At 43.7% G+C, this 13429-nt stretch overlaps 1 long non-coding RNA gene across 1 annotated transcript; it reads right to left on the minus strand.

Moving 5' to 3' along the window:
* Nucleotides 1-8300: 8300 nt before the first annotated feature.
* LOC135371156 (uncharacterized) lies at nt 8301-11316 on the minus strand. Its single transcript, XR_010415525.1, has 4 exons — nt 11188-11316; nt 10282-10356; nt 8996-9173; nt 8301-8535 (listed from the first exon to the last, which is right to left on the minus strand). It is a non-coding gene; the product is annotated as an uncharacterized LOC135371156 (long non-coding RNA).
* Between the last annotated feature and the right edge of the window lie 2113 nt (nt 11317-13429).

Genomic DNA, 13429 nt, shown 5'->3' on the forward strand with positions numbered 1-13429 from the left:
AAAGAGTCAACTGACTTGAAAAATAAGGTTATTAAAGAGCTGTTCGAAGAGAGGCCAGGAGTAACACGCAAGTCTCTTAGTAGGACCAACCGCTTGGGAGGGTAAAAGGCGACCGGCAGGTTATTCTTGAGTTCCAGGAACGCGAACAAACTGAAGGAAGCCAAGTTCTACATTAGAGATGATTTTTCGCGAGAAACACTTCGTAAAAGGAAGTGTTTATGGTAATGTGCCGTCGAGGAAAAGAAAAATGGATGCGAAGTAAAAGCTGATTCATGACAAACTGTATGTTGGTGATGCCTCATACGTTTGAGATGACCATAAAAATGCGTGTACTGCAGTGAAATCACCTTCCTCAAATTCTAAGTGACAACGTGAGAATAAGAAAGCCCTTCGGTTTGTATGTCTCGATGCTGAGAGCATTGTGAACAAATGTGAGAGACTTGACCATGTTTTGCTATGCTGTTATCCCCATGTTGTTATAATCACTGAGACGTGGTTTAACTCGGCACACACAGATTCCATCGTATTTCCACCATCCTGCAAGGTTTATAGCAGAGATGGTGTATCTAGAGGGCGTGGTGTTGTCATCTTGGTAAAACACGGAATTGAGTCATTTACACCACAGGCACGTCAGTTGAGGCAGGGAGGTCCCATCGACCTCTTGGATTTTTGTTATTTTTTTATATTTAGAAGCCCATCGTACATGATGACCAACAGCGGTAAAATGAATAATTTCTACGGAATAGTTTTCGCGCAAAAAAATCGAGAAAATCCGGCCCTGAATTCGAGTGTCAGTTTTGCCGTGTTTGCACGCGTATATCTCCCGAGTCTTAACAGATACTCCAGTGAAATTTTTTTATGCTTTAGTATGCCTCCAGGCCAGCAGTCCGAGCGCAAATTTTGGCGTGCTGGAGCAACGTTGTGTGATATAAAAAATACCGTACATGCCTTCTCGTGCGGTTTTGTCCCAACTTCGATGCGTGATTTCTCTGACTGTAGATATTCCTCACTACCCTATTTGGTATCACTTCACTCAGCTTTTAATGCTCTTTCATCTGGTATATATATCGAGCATATACAACCTACAGGTATCTGCTGGGTAATTCAATTTTTAATCGACCAAGGTCCGCCGATGACATTTTTTGATTTCAGTGAAAAGAATATATGTTGGAAACGACCTCAAGTCAAGACGAAAGCAGGTTCCCGGAGCTTCCTACGATCAACCAGTCCACAGATGGAGAGGGGGTAAGGTGGCGCCGTCTTCGCGACGTGATTTTTTCTCGCGATTTTGCAGCCTTACTGATGCCATTGCATTCGCGTCATAGCCCTCATAGGTAGCACACATAAAGTATGGGCACTCTACTATACCTGCACGGAGTGAAAATGGTGTCACTTTAAAGGGACGCTGAAGAAAAAATGCCAAAGTCAGCAGATATGACAAAAATATTACATTTTTTAGCGCTCATAGCTCGTCGACGACAAGTTAGATATCCGTCAATGAAGTACGCTTTTAATGCGCAATCTATCCTCTATCGTTCAATATAATGAAAGCGAAAGTTTCTTTGCCGAAAAGGATGTCAGTAAAGTTAGGTGAGAGCAGAAAATTGGCGATGTTTGGTATGGCATACCTCAGCCACTGCAATACTTATTCCAATAAATTTGCGGTTACTGAAAGGCAAACGTCTCCTCTAAATCCAGTTGCAAAAATATGTTGCACTAGTTTAGTCGGGTGAACGCAGCGAATTTTTCTCTGTGCCCAGGTTTCGCCGTTGCGGCCTTGCACTCCGACTCCACTTTCCAGTGGCACGCCGTCGCGCGTTTCAAATTGCACTTACCTTCGGTCTTCCTGATGTCGCATTGATTCCCGCTGCTGGCACTTGTTTGTGGATATGTTCACGGCGGCATTCTTAATTACGAGCAACCCTTTTATACGCCGTTGCGAGACCAACATCAATGGCGTCTGTGTATTATGCCGCAGCGACTGAGAGTAGATTACTGACTGGAGTAGCTGAGTATAGCAGCAACTTTTGTTAATACCGCACAAGGTGTTAATTTTTTAACTTAAATTTTGTACTGGGAAGCACTACCAGTGGCTGATTGCTGGAAGTGCCGTCTTTATTTCATCCGCACAAAGAAGTAATAAAAACATAGGTACCATGCCTTTCTGCGATAGAAATTATCGTGACATCTATTTGTGACATATATTAATAAAAAGAATGAGGGGCGCATTCTACCGACAAGGGTTCGCCTGGTCTGGCGTGGTGCGACCTTCCTCTTATTGACCAAATCCTGTGTAATTGACCAAATAATGTCGGGGCTCAGGGGATGCATATGCTACCTATGTAATGTATGTTAATGCTTAACGTAAGTTAATGTAATATAAGTTAAGCTAATGCCTGTTTTTTGTTACTTCTTCTTGCGGCTGTAATAAAGACGGCACCTCCAGCAATGGGCCACTTGCCTGCACTTCCCAGTACATATTTTTTTAGCGCACACCCTGTGCAGTATTGACAAAACTGTTTCAAAAGTTGTTACTATACTCAGCTACATATTGTCAGTCAGTACTCCACTCTCAGTCGCTGCAGCATAATAGGCAGACGCCATCTGTTGGTCTCGCAGCGGCATATAAAAGGGTTGCACGTAAATAAGAATGCCGACGTGGACATATCTACAAATAAATGCCAGCGGCGGGAATCAGTGCAACATCAGGGAGACCGAAGGCCCTGTGAAATGGGTAACGCGCGATGGTGTGCCACTCGAAAGTTGAGTCGGAGTGCAAGGCCGCAACGGCGAGACGTGGGCACAGAAAAAAAAATTCGTTGCGTTCACCCTACTAAAATAGTGCAACATATTTTTGCAGCTAGATTTAGAGGATATGTTGGGCTTTCAGTAACCGCAAAATTATTAAAATAAGTATTGCAGCGGCTGGGGTATGCCATACCAAACATGGGCAATTTTCTGCTCTCACCTTACTTTACTGACATCTCTCGAGGCAACTAAACGGGTTAGAATGGTTTTCGATATACTGAACGACAGAGGAAAGATTGCAAATTAAAAGCGTACTTCATTTGCGAATATCTGACCTGCTGTCGAGGAGCTATGAGCGCTAACAAATTTTTGTCATATCTGCTGATTTTGGCATTTTTTCTTCAGCGACCTTTCAAAGTGACACCGTTTTCACTCCTTACAGGTATACTAGAATACCCATACCTTACGTGTGCTACCGGTAAGGGCTATGACGCGAATGAAATAGCATCAGTAAGACTGCAAAGTGTCGAGAAAAAATCACGACGCGAAGACTGCGCTACCTCACCCCCTCTCCAACTGTTGACTGGTTGATCGTAGGAAGCTCCGGGAATCTGCTTTCGTCTTCACCTGAGGTCGTTTCCAACATATATGTTTTTCACTGAAATCAAAAAAATGTCATCGGCGGATCTTGGTCGATTTAAAATGGAATTACCCTGCCCTGAAACAGGCAAACGTTAAGGTATATTTCGAAAAAACAAGGATTTTGAGCGTCCATTTCTCGAAAAGGCCCCTTTTTCTTTCATTTATATTTTGCCAGGACACGGCCCGATCATCTTACGTAAAAAAATTCTGCTTCAAAAGATTACACTGCCGATTAGCGCGTTAAAACGCGGCCTTAGTCTGCGTGCGTTCTTGACCTGAGCCAGGCTGCCGGTACCGCGGGATGGCGGGCCTCCTGTCGATGTCGTACAAGAAAAGGATAACTTTGTGTAATCAAAAGTGGTAGTTTATGTCGATATATTTACAAGACTCCGAAAAAGCAGTATTTTGCAATGACAGCGACAAATGATTTCACTCACTTTGTATGAAAACGTCACTCTTCTGCACTCACTGTCCACGGTACTAGCTATGAATGTTTCTCGGCCTACTCTCCGGTGTCTTGCTTTGCCACGCATGCGAATCATGTATGCCACTTTGATGCGGTATAGGTGTACCCATTGCTTCAGCCCGTACATGGAGTAAATGGACGCGCGTTAGGTGTTTTGGCAAGTACGTTATCATATTTTGTGACTCTAAGATAATGTCTTGCTCGGGTGAATGCAAATTAGGTGTCGTGGCATGGTGCTTGATTCCTGTCACACCGATCCTGTGCACCGATACTGTCACACGCACTTCTGTCGTGGCCTGTTCCTGAACAGCCATGTCGCGTTCGCAAAAGTAGATTTGGAGAGCTCATAGAGCCTATGCCGATTTCTAAAATGGCTCGCCGCTCCATCTGGCACGTAAATCATTAGCTGCAAGAGGAACATTCTCGTCAAGACATTCTTCAATAGCATGAAAGCTAACACTTTGCTGAATCGTGACAGAAGTCTTCGCTCACCACACCAAAACTGTGTGTTTCCGTGCCAGCTGTTTGCTCATATGTGAATATGGAAATCTGTTTCCCACAGTGGCACGCTTGTATTTCGCTAGGCATGGCTACTGTCCAATTTTGAGCGAAATCGAAGTGCATTAGGTGCGTCTCCCGTATGGCTCTGCTCTGAAAGTCTCTAATGTAACTACGACAAATGCCAGAACCCGTCCACTTCCCTAGCTCTGAGAAGAAATATACTACTGCAAGTTCAGCACAGAACACGCATTTTGTGCTAAAAGCACTCTGCATAACTTAAAAATATCGTAAAATGAAGTAAAGCAAGCTTCGCAGGAACTTGTTGGAACTCTGGAAAAAGCAATTCCTAAGTCGATATTTATTTGTAGAGTATTGGTATTGCCGTGTACGGAGCTTGCAAGAGTGAGGTTTTACCTTCGCTGACCATTAAGTTTGATCTAGCCGTCGAAATACGGCTTCACGGCAACGTAGGATTTCACTCCGATGCTTTGTTAGAAATAACTAATTCCCAGAAGTGAATTATTTCTTCAGCAGGACGTCAAAAGTTTGCCGACGAATTGCTCAGGTAAGGCTAAGTCCAGACAACCTTGCTCAGAGAAAGGGAGCATCGACACGAGCCCCGGCATCCCGCGGTACCGACAGCCGGGCTCCGACACGGACGCACGCAGACTAGGGCCGCGTTTTAACGCGCCAATCGCCAGTGTACGTCTTTTGAAGCAGAATTTTTTTACGTAAGATGAAAGGTCTAACATCAGGCCATGTCCTGGCAAAATATAAAAGAAATAAAAAAAGGATCTTTCGAGAAACGGACGCTCAAAATCCTTGTTTTTTTCGAAATATACCTTAACATTTGCCTGTTTCAACAGATACTTGTAGGGGGTATACGCGCGATTATTATAACAAATGAAAGAGCATTAAATGTTGAGTGAAGTGACACCAAATGTGGTAGTGAGGAATATCAGCAGCCGGAGAAATCACGCGTTGAAGTTGGAACAAAACCGCACGAGGGAGCATGTTCGCCATTTTTTATATCACAGATCATTGCTCCTGTGCGCCAAAATTTGCTCTCGGTCTGCTAGCCTGTACGCATACTACAGCATAAAAAACTTTCCCTGCAGTACCTTTTAAGACTCGGGAGATATACGTGTGCAAACACGTCAAAACTGAAACACTCGAATTCAGGGACGGATTTTCTCGATTTTCTTGGGCGAAAACTATTCCGTAGAAATTATTCATTTTACCGCTGTTGGTCATCATGTACGATGGGCTTCTAAATATAAAAAAATAATGCAAATCCAAGAGGTCAAGGGGCAAATCCAGGGACCTCCCTGCCTGAACTGACGTGAAACCGGCCCACAGCAAATTGTTGTGTATGAACGTATGTGCTGTGGAATAAATTATTCAGATAATGCGTGTGTAATAATTGGGGTATATAGGCCTCCGAAGTCGTTGCCGCAATTTGTGCAAGAATTATATGATTATGTGAACCACCATCGAAGCCAAAAAGTTTTGATTGTTCGTAATTTTAACCTTGGAGAAATTGACTGGAACGCTGAAGAACGCTCCGAAGAACGCTCGTTGTCCGAACGCTCTTAGGAGTGGCAACAGTGAAGCACAGAGTTCCTAAATCCTTCTAGATATTGCATTCGCTTATGGCTTAACACAGAACGTTAACGAACCTACTAGAGTAACGAATACGTGCTCCTCCTTGTTAGACTCGTCTTCATTATAGCAATTCTATTAAGAGCATTTCAGTTCTACCGATGTGGGAATATCGGACACACAAACTAGCGTATCTAGAGAGTACACTGGATAGACGAAATGATACAACGCCACACATACATATCCTGGTGAAAAATTACAATCTAACATAACTGCAATTACTTCATGCGCCTTTACACGCGAAGTTGTGACAATAGAAAGAAGTTTTCTTATCAGACAGACTTTCCACTTTCGCGGAACAAAGTCCGAAAAAATTCTGACACTATTTTTCAGATAACAATAAGCGTACCGAACAGATTACACATAACGGCACCATCATAACTGATAAACAAACTATAGCCGGTATACTTAAGGGATACTTCCATAGTCTTTCCATAGTCCATCTTTCATGGTTAACTTCCATAGTGTTTTCAGTGATAGCAATATGGATATCCAACCCATCATAGAGGAAAACAAGTCACAACTAAATATTGGAGTCATATATTCTGGTCTACTTTTCGTGCTCCTGAATTTGGATATCGAGAACTCGATTGGTCCAGACAACATTCCAAACATATTTATACGTAGATATGCTGATGCTCTGGCAATATCTTTATGGTAACATCCGGACTTCCCCCACTTACAGTGCGGTCCCAGTCAACTGGCGAGTTGCACGAGTAATACAAGTACTCAAGAAGGGCGACCCGTCACACATTCAGAATTAATGTCCCATACCTTTAACATCTGCCACACGTACATATTTGGAACACATAATAGACAAGTCTGTAACATAATTTTGGAACGAACACAACATTCTGCAAGAGTTTGAGCATGAATTCAGGCGAGGATATTTTTTAGGCTAACTCAACTAGTAACTACGGTTCACGAGTTTGCTATAGTTCTCGATAACGGAGGACAGGTAGACGTAATTCTTCCTGACAACTCCAAAGCCTTCCACAAGGCTCCCCACAACAAGCTCCTCTTAAAACTGCAACGTATAGGTGTCGCACCCAAGAATACTTGACCTGCTGCACGCAGTTAGTTCATATAGATGGTGTATTGTCAGGCTCCCGTAGAAGGCTCCTCGAATTCCTCAACCACCTGCTATTCTTCGTTTACATAAATGATCTGTTTGAAGACTTAAATTTAGATTAAATGAAGAGTTGAATGTATATTCCTTCTGTACAACCACAAGTTAGGCATACTGCCCGACGTGTATTTATCAAAGTCAGAAACCAGACATACACGACGTAAACATGAACTTAAAATAACACCCGTACTAACCCGTACCTGTACTTTATTTCCTAATTCTTAATTTTATTTATTTATTTGTTTCTTATCCCTTCCTATCTCTTTCTTTCTTTAATTATTTTCTTTTCTTTTTATTTATTTATTATTTCTTAATTTTATTTATTTATTTGTTTCTGGAATAGCAAGCCGACGTCTCGTTTGGCTGACCTTTCCCCCATTTTTTTTTCCTTTTCGTCTAATAAATATATCCCCCCCCCCCGTACTAACAGAGTCAAGAGTTCATTTTTGTAAGATCAATCGCCGATTGGAATGAGATACCGTAGGACGTACTAATGTTCTCGGGTAGCCTGAACACTTATCTTGACCATGTGAAGCATATTTAACGTTTCATGTATGTGGCTGATATAATATAATTGCGTTTTTGCCATCACTTATGTTCTTTTTTCAGTATGTGGTATGTCGTGTATATTTGTACAGTGAATGGATTCTTGCTAGGATCCTAGTCGCCTGCAGTATTGTGTAAATAAATAAGTAAGTAAATAAACTTTGCCGTCTCCCCTGCTCTGCTACTGACTGTCGCAGCGCACCGCCGCAGAGAGGGCGAAAACCTCGTTCTCCTTTAAAACCAGAAGCGGTGGCGGCGGCTGGTTCACTCGTCACGGAAATAAATGTGAAGAAATATTTCGAAAAGCATATTGGTACAACGTTATTTCTGTCCTTGACTGCCCCTGTGCCGGGATTGCAGGACTCAATGTTATTCCGCGCTCCTTTTCCCCCAGACCCTATGCTTAGCACTGCGTCTTCTGCATTAAAGCTTTATTGCTGTTTGAGTCTTGTGCTTCGTCTGGTGTGTTCCTCAAACTAAAGGAAATGCTGCCTGTTTCTACAGTACACCACCTCGCTTTCACCATTCTAATTTGTTCATCAGTGTCAAGTTGCTCACAAAAGTACATTCGTACAGTAGATGGCCATTGAAGTTCAAACGACATGCTCGCTTTTCAAGTTGTTTATTCTTCCTGCATCCGAGATATCCCTCTTGTAAATATGTCTTGCTTCATCACGTAGGACATGCGCTTATCAGTACTTAGCACGGGGTGAGATCGCATGTCCTGTCTGGGAAGATACGCTTGAGATCTTCGTTTGCCGTGCGTTCCACCTCTGCGACAAGGACAGGACACTGCACTCCTAGGTGTCTTCTAATGCAGCTGGAGCCCACCTGAGTAGCGCTACGTGAAACATAGTATTGATGAATTATATTTTATAAACAGAGAGCGCGCTTTCCCAGCTGTCAGCATATGGCCATTACTAATGGCGGACCCTGACTTCACCCAAGAAACCTCAAATCAATGAAGGGATTTTGTAGCAGCCTTTCACTGAATTCTCCTCGCGTAGTTAGTTTAATTTGCATCATCTCATTCAATATGCACTGCCGAAGCTTTTGTTAACGCTGTGATCATACGGGCGTCGAGCTGGTTTTAGAAGGAGACAGGAGAAAAGTAGCACGGGTATCAGTGTAGCAATAAATATTGAGATCATCTGGCATATTCAAGTAGCTCAGTCTTCCAAGTGCATTGCTTCGTAGCAGGATTGAAATGAGATGTATTGATAAGATATTTTGTTTTCTTGCGGAATTGCACAGCATTTCGCGCTGAAATTCACTTTTGAATCGATCTCGTGTACACATACCAGCAAAAAGCACGATGATGGGTAGCGTTGTTTGAATCGAGAGGGGCGGGTGCGTCGTCTGGGAGCCACAGAGGTTTCAATAAAGGATTCGCAGTCATTTCCTGTTTACAAGCTTCCAGAACAGGCACAACAATCTCATCAGAGCAATCCAAGGAGGCAGGAACGGCGCTTAGTATACCTGGCAGTGAGTAAGGGCATAAAAACAGAAGAATGAACAGAGGCGAGAGTGACTAAATGTTTCGTAGCCGGACAGATTACAGGGATACCAAGTCCAGCGAAAGAGGGAAATATGCGATATCGCGAAAAATGACGCTCTGCATGCTCCTGAGGATGAAGTTTCCCATAGAATGGAATACTGAAGGTGTACTCTGCAATCACGATAATTGATCGCGAGCCGCGTCATATAATTTTTCATCCCGTGCGAAAACTTGTAATTCTACGTGATACGCTCGCAATAATTTATTAATAACTGGGTGTTTACGTCGCGAGACAACTGAGATCATGAGCGATGCCACAGCGGTCGGCCTGTGGATTGCTTTTGTCCACCTGAGGGTTCTTTAACGTGCGATGAAAGCTCACCACATGGCACCCCGTATTTAACGTCCCTCGCGGAAGACGGCGTGTCTAAGCAACTTGTACCCTGCCACCACGTTGCTGGCGTCCTCGGCCGGGTTCGAACCCGCGATCTCGGGATCAGAAGGCGAACACGCTATTGAATGAGCCACCAAGGCCTCGCAATAATTTGATGCCCTGCCCACTCAAGTTGCGGAATATTTAAGGATGTAAAGCCAAAATCAGGCCAAGTGAGCCGCAACTTGACCAATAGCAACGCTCTGGCGCTAACTACTTATAACTATTATGTAAACGCACATTTGCTCAGCTCCGACAAAGTAGTCGTTTTTCTTTCTTTTTACGTTGTTTGTTTTTATGCTGGAGATACCGCTATAACGCCTTTCTGAATTGCGAAACTGCAGATCACTACTGCAGAGAAATCAGAGTAATCACGAGATGTATTGGATCTGATATTATGGTATTAATCAGGTCCTTCAAACGTTCTCGGTACACTAGCGAAGTGAAATGAGTCAACCATGGTGCTATTGGGGATCGTGCTACCTGGACCGATTTAATTAGCAGAAATTATCGAGTCTAATTACTATTTTATTTTCCATAGCCATAACTGCAATTGGGTGGAACTTCGAATGGAATTATACGCAACACTGTCGAAATTGTCGGCTGAGTAACAGTGAAGCACTAGGCAAAGGAGGAGGTACAGTGTGCAACCTTACCCAATGAAACGGCAGCCACAAATGCAGTAGCGAACACCTTCATTTTGCTGACTTTTTCGAGGGCAGGCAAAACTCCTGTAGAAGATAAATTTGGACAACGGTAAATATTACTGTCTCTCGCAGACATGGATTTTCATGACGTGCACTTGTTACTACTTGATAAACGTACCTTGCTGGAGTACTCGTCCACTTCATATCTAATATACTGCAGGTAAATCGCGCTCTACAACATCGAAAAATATTTCGTCTTTAAATATATTCGGTACTGTATTATTCAGGTATTTACTTATTATACATAAAATATCGCGAAGGTACAGAAGAGCCTGGGCTTTTTCACCGCATAGGTCATAAGCAGACCCGTGTTTCGGAGTAGGCGTGCCTGACGAAAGCTATTGGGAGATGACACTGTATGGTACCGCTGCTGCATTCGTCGATTTTGCGATTTGTCTTCGACAAAAGAATACCGCGTTTTAGCTGTTCTCTTCAACGTGCCAATAGCCATGTTGGTATTTGTCTGTTATGCAATATACAGCGAGATCTATACAAAATAGGACGGACGAGGTCTTCATAAACCCTCAAATCCTGCAAAAAATACTTGGTTTTCTTTGCCAGCAACCCGTACAGTTCTTCATTAAGGCCTTCGCCGCCACGCCACGTACCGCTCTGACTGGTTCCATCCGGTGTCAACTTATGAAAACTCTTTGGCAAAGCCTTCGCACAGAAAATTCGAAAACGATTCCTATAGGCAGGATTTCTGTTCTATATGCAGACAAGTCTAACTCGCTTTGCTTGCGCGCTCAAAGTTATGCAAACGTCCCTGCATCCTATAAATGTCATTTATATCAATACGCTACCACAGTTGAATTAAACGACAGATATCTCGGAGATTAAAGTAAGCGATCTTACCAGGCGAGAAATATTGCACTCAGCAGTGATGACGGATGTCGTTGTGGTAACGCACGAGCCTTTATGTGTGATCCTAATATAGGGAGCGTGTGTGTGAGTTGCCAGGTTTTGCTGCCTCTGATAAGAAATGGAAAGCGCATGTGGAGGCGATTGACGTCAGTGCATAGGCCTCATTTCCCTCCTACGAAGACTTCCGTTGGACGTGGCGAACACTAAGCACAGCTGTTGCGTCCTTAACCATCGCGTCCACTGAAAATAACCACTTCTATAAAGCGTCATGCGACATAAATCACACTCGCCTTCAACATGTGGACTTTGAGACGATCACTTCAGAAGAAAACAACACGAACTGGAGGAATATTTGGGTAATGCTTAATTCAACCGGCAATATATTACACTAAGCGCTGGAGTGTACGTACAGATTATGCAGAACACGTTGTACTGACGTGCTTTAAAGCTCCCGCAATGTTAGCTGCGTGGCGTCTTAGCCCACACATATTCCAGCACCCTCGCTGCTACATTTTGTTTTGAGTTTTATACAGCAGCAGCTATTGACGGGAAGGTATCGTACGGCGGGCTAGAATGAATGGTGTGCTGAGCGAAGGATGAAGTCGGGTCGGGACGATGGGCTTGCCGACAGGTGGCTACCACGTGCTGCTTGCGCTGTCGTTTACGGCGCCATCACCCTCACGTGATAGGGTATGTGAACAGCATCTGAGCGCGCTCCGGAGTGCAGCGCATGAGAAAAATAGATGGAATCTACCGAAAATACAAAATAAATAAAAGCGAAGCGTGCGCGTGCTCATAGCTGTCTTACACGCACGTGCTGTCGGCCTCGGCAGCTGCAACAAATGCACTCTCAAAGACAAATCGTGTTTCCTTCAACATGTATATGGCAAACATAAGCAGAAACGGTAATGTGCGAACATCATTTGCACGACTGGTGAAGCACACAAATATAAACTTTAGATTGCCGCACGGCTTTTTACACATAAAAAATTATGCGGCGTATCAATTAAGTGAGTTAGTATCGATGTGTACTGTGATGGGCGGTTTTGCATTGGCAGCTGAGGCAAAGTTGCGTATCCCAAATAAAAAGTCATCATGAGGCATATTATTGCCTGTTTCGAACGCAGTTTTGGTAGAGCATATTGGTGGATGACGAAACCAATGCGAGCCGTCAAACTACTGGGTAATGAAATGCGTCCCATGCAGTACATCTCAAAGCGTACGAAAGGAGACGGTTCGTGTAGAGCTGTCACAAAAAGGCACGATTTGATTTCCCCATCAAAGGAGATTGAGGGTGACGAAGAATAACAATTAGCATTGTGTCCTGGCCTAATGCGCCCAGTGACAGTACAGATCGTGTGTGTGTTACTCATACAGGTTACTGCACTGTTTCAGATATTGTTTTAGAATACTCAGTAGCATATTCAAAGTTGCGGAAGAGAGCTTCTTCTCTCCGCGGCGAACACTCTTAATAGCATGAGAGAACTGATGTTCTGAGGCTGGAACCCAGAACCGGTAATCCTGAAGATGTGGATTCGAATCCTACAGCTGGCTAACCTTTTCAGTGACTTTCATCTTTCAACTTTTAATAGCAATTGACTGCGAAAAGCTACACGAACTGCCTGCGGCCTTTAACCACAGTGCAATGAAATAAGCTGCGCCTCTACGGTTTCATTGTTAAGCAGCATGGTTAGGCTGTATATGCCCTGACAAGTGCGGTTTCGGAAACGATATTGTCAAACGCAACCTCTTCGAGTGCAACAGGGGAAAGTCGTACGGGGCTCAAGCCCTGTGATCATTTTACATATACATACTTGAGGCATTTTTGATATCATTTTGATATCAGTGATGTAGCATGAACTCCTCAACGTTCACCAGCGTTTGGGAGTCATGGTTGAGCGGCAATTCAAAGTTGAGGACCCTTTGAAGTATTAAGCGACGCTTACAAAAGACAGTTTATAAGGACCGAAAAAAATGATCGCACGTAGCACCTCTATGGGCCGTATTCCCAAACCACCCGCAACTTCGCCCTAAGGGCACCCGTTGCCCCGGGACCCTTGAGGGCGACCCGTGGAGACCCGTTTTTACGTGGTTAGCTTGGTGCAGTGCGTAACGAACTTTCTGTTCATCGTTAATATGACTGGCTTTTCATGTAAGCAGTTACAGGTGACTGGCATGGGCTGCTGTACATTATGTTGACTGAGGATATTTATTTTCCTGAGTACGCATTATC

The sequence above is a fragment of the Ornithodoros turicata genome, chromosome 1 (genome assembly GCF_037126465.1).
Source record: "Ornithodoros turicata isolate Travis chromosome 1, ASM3712646v1, whole genome shotgun sequence".
Lineage (NCBI taxonomy): Eukaryota > Metazoa > Arthropoda > Arachnida > Ixodida > Argasidae > Ornithodoros > Ornithodoros turicata.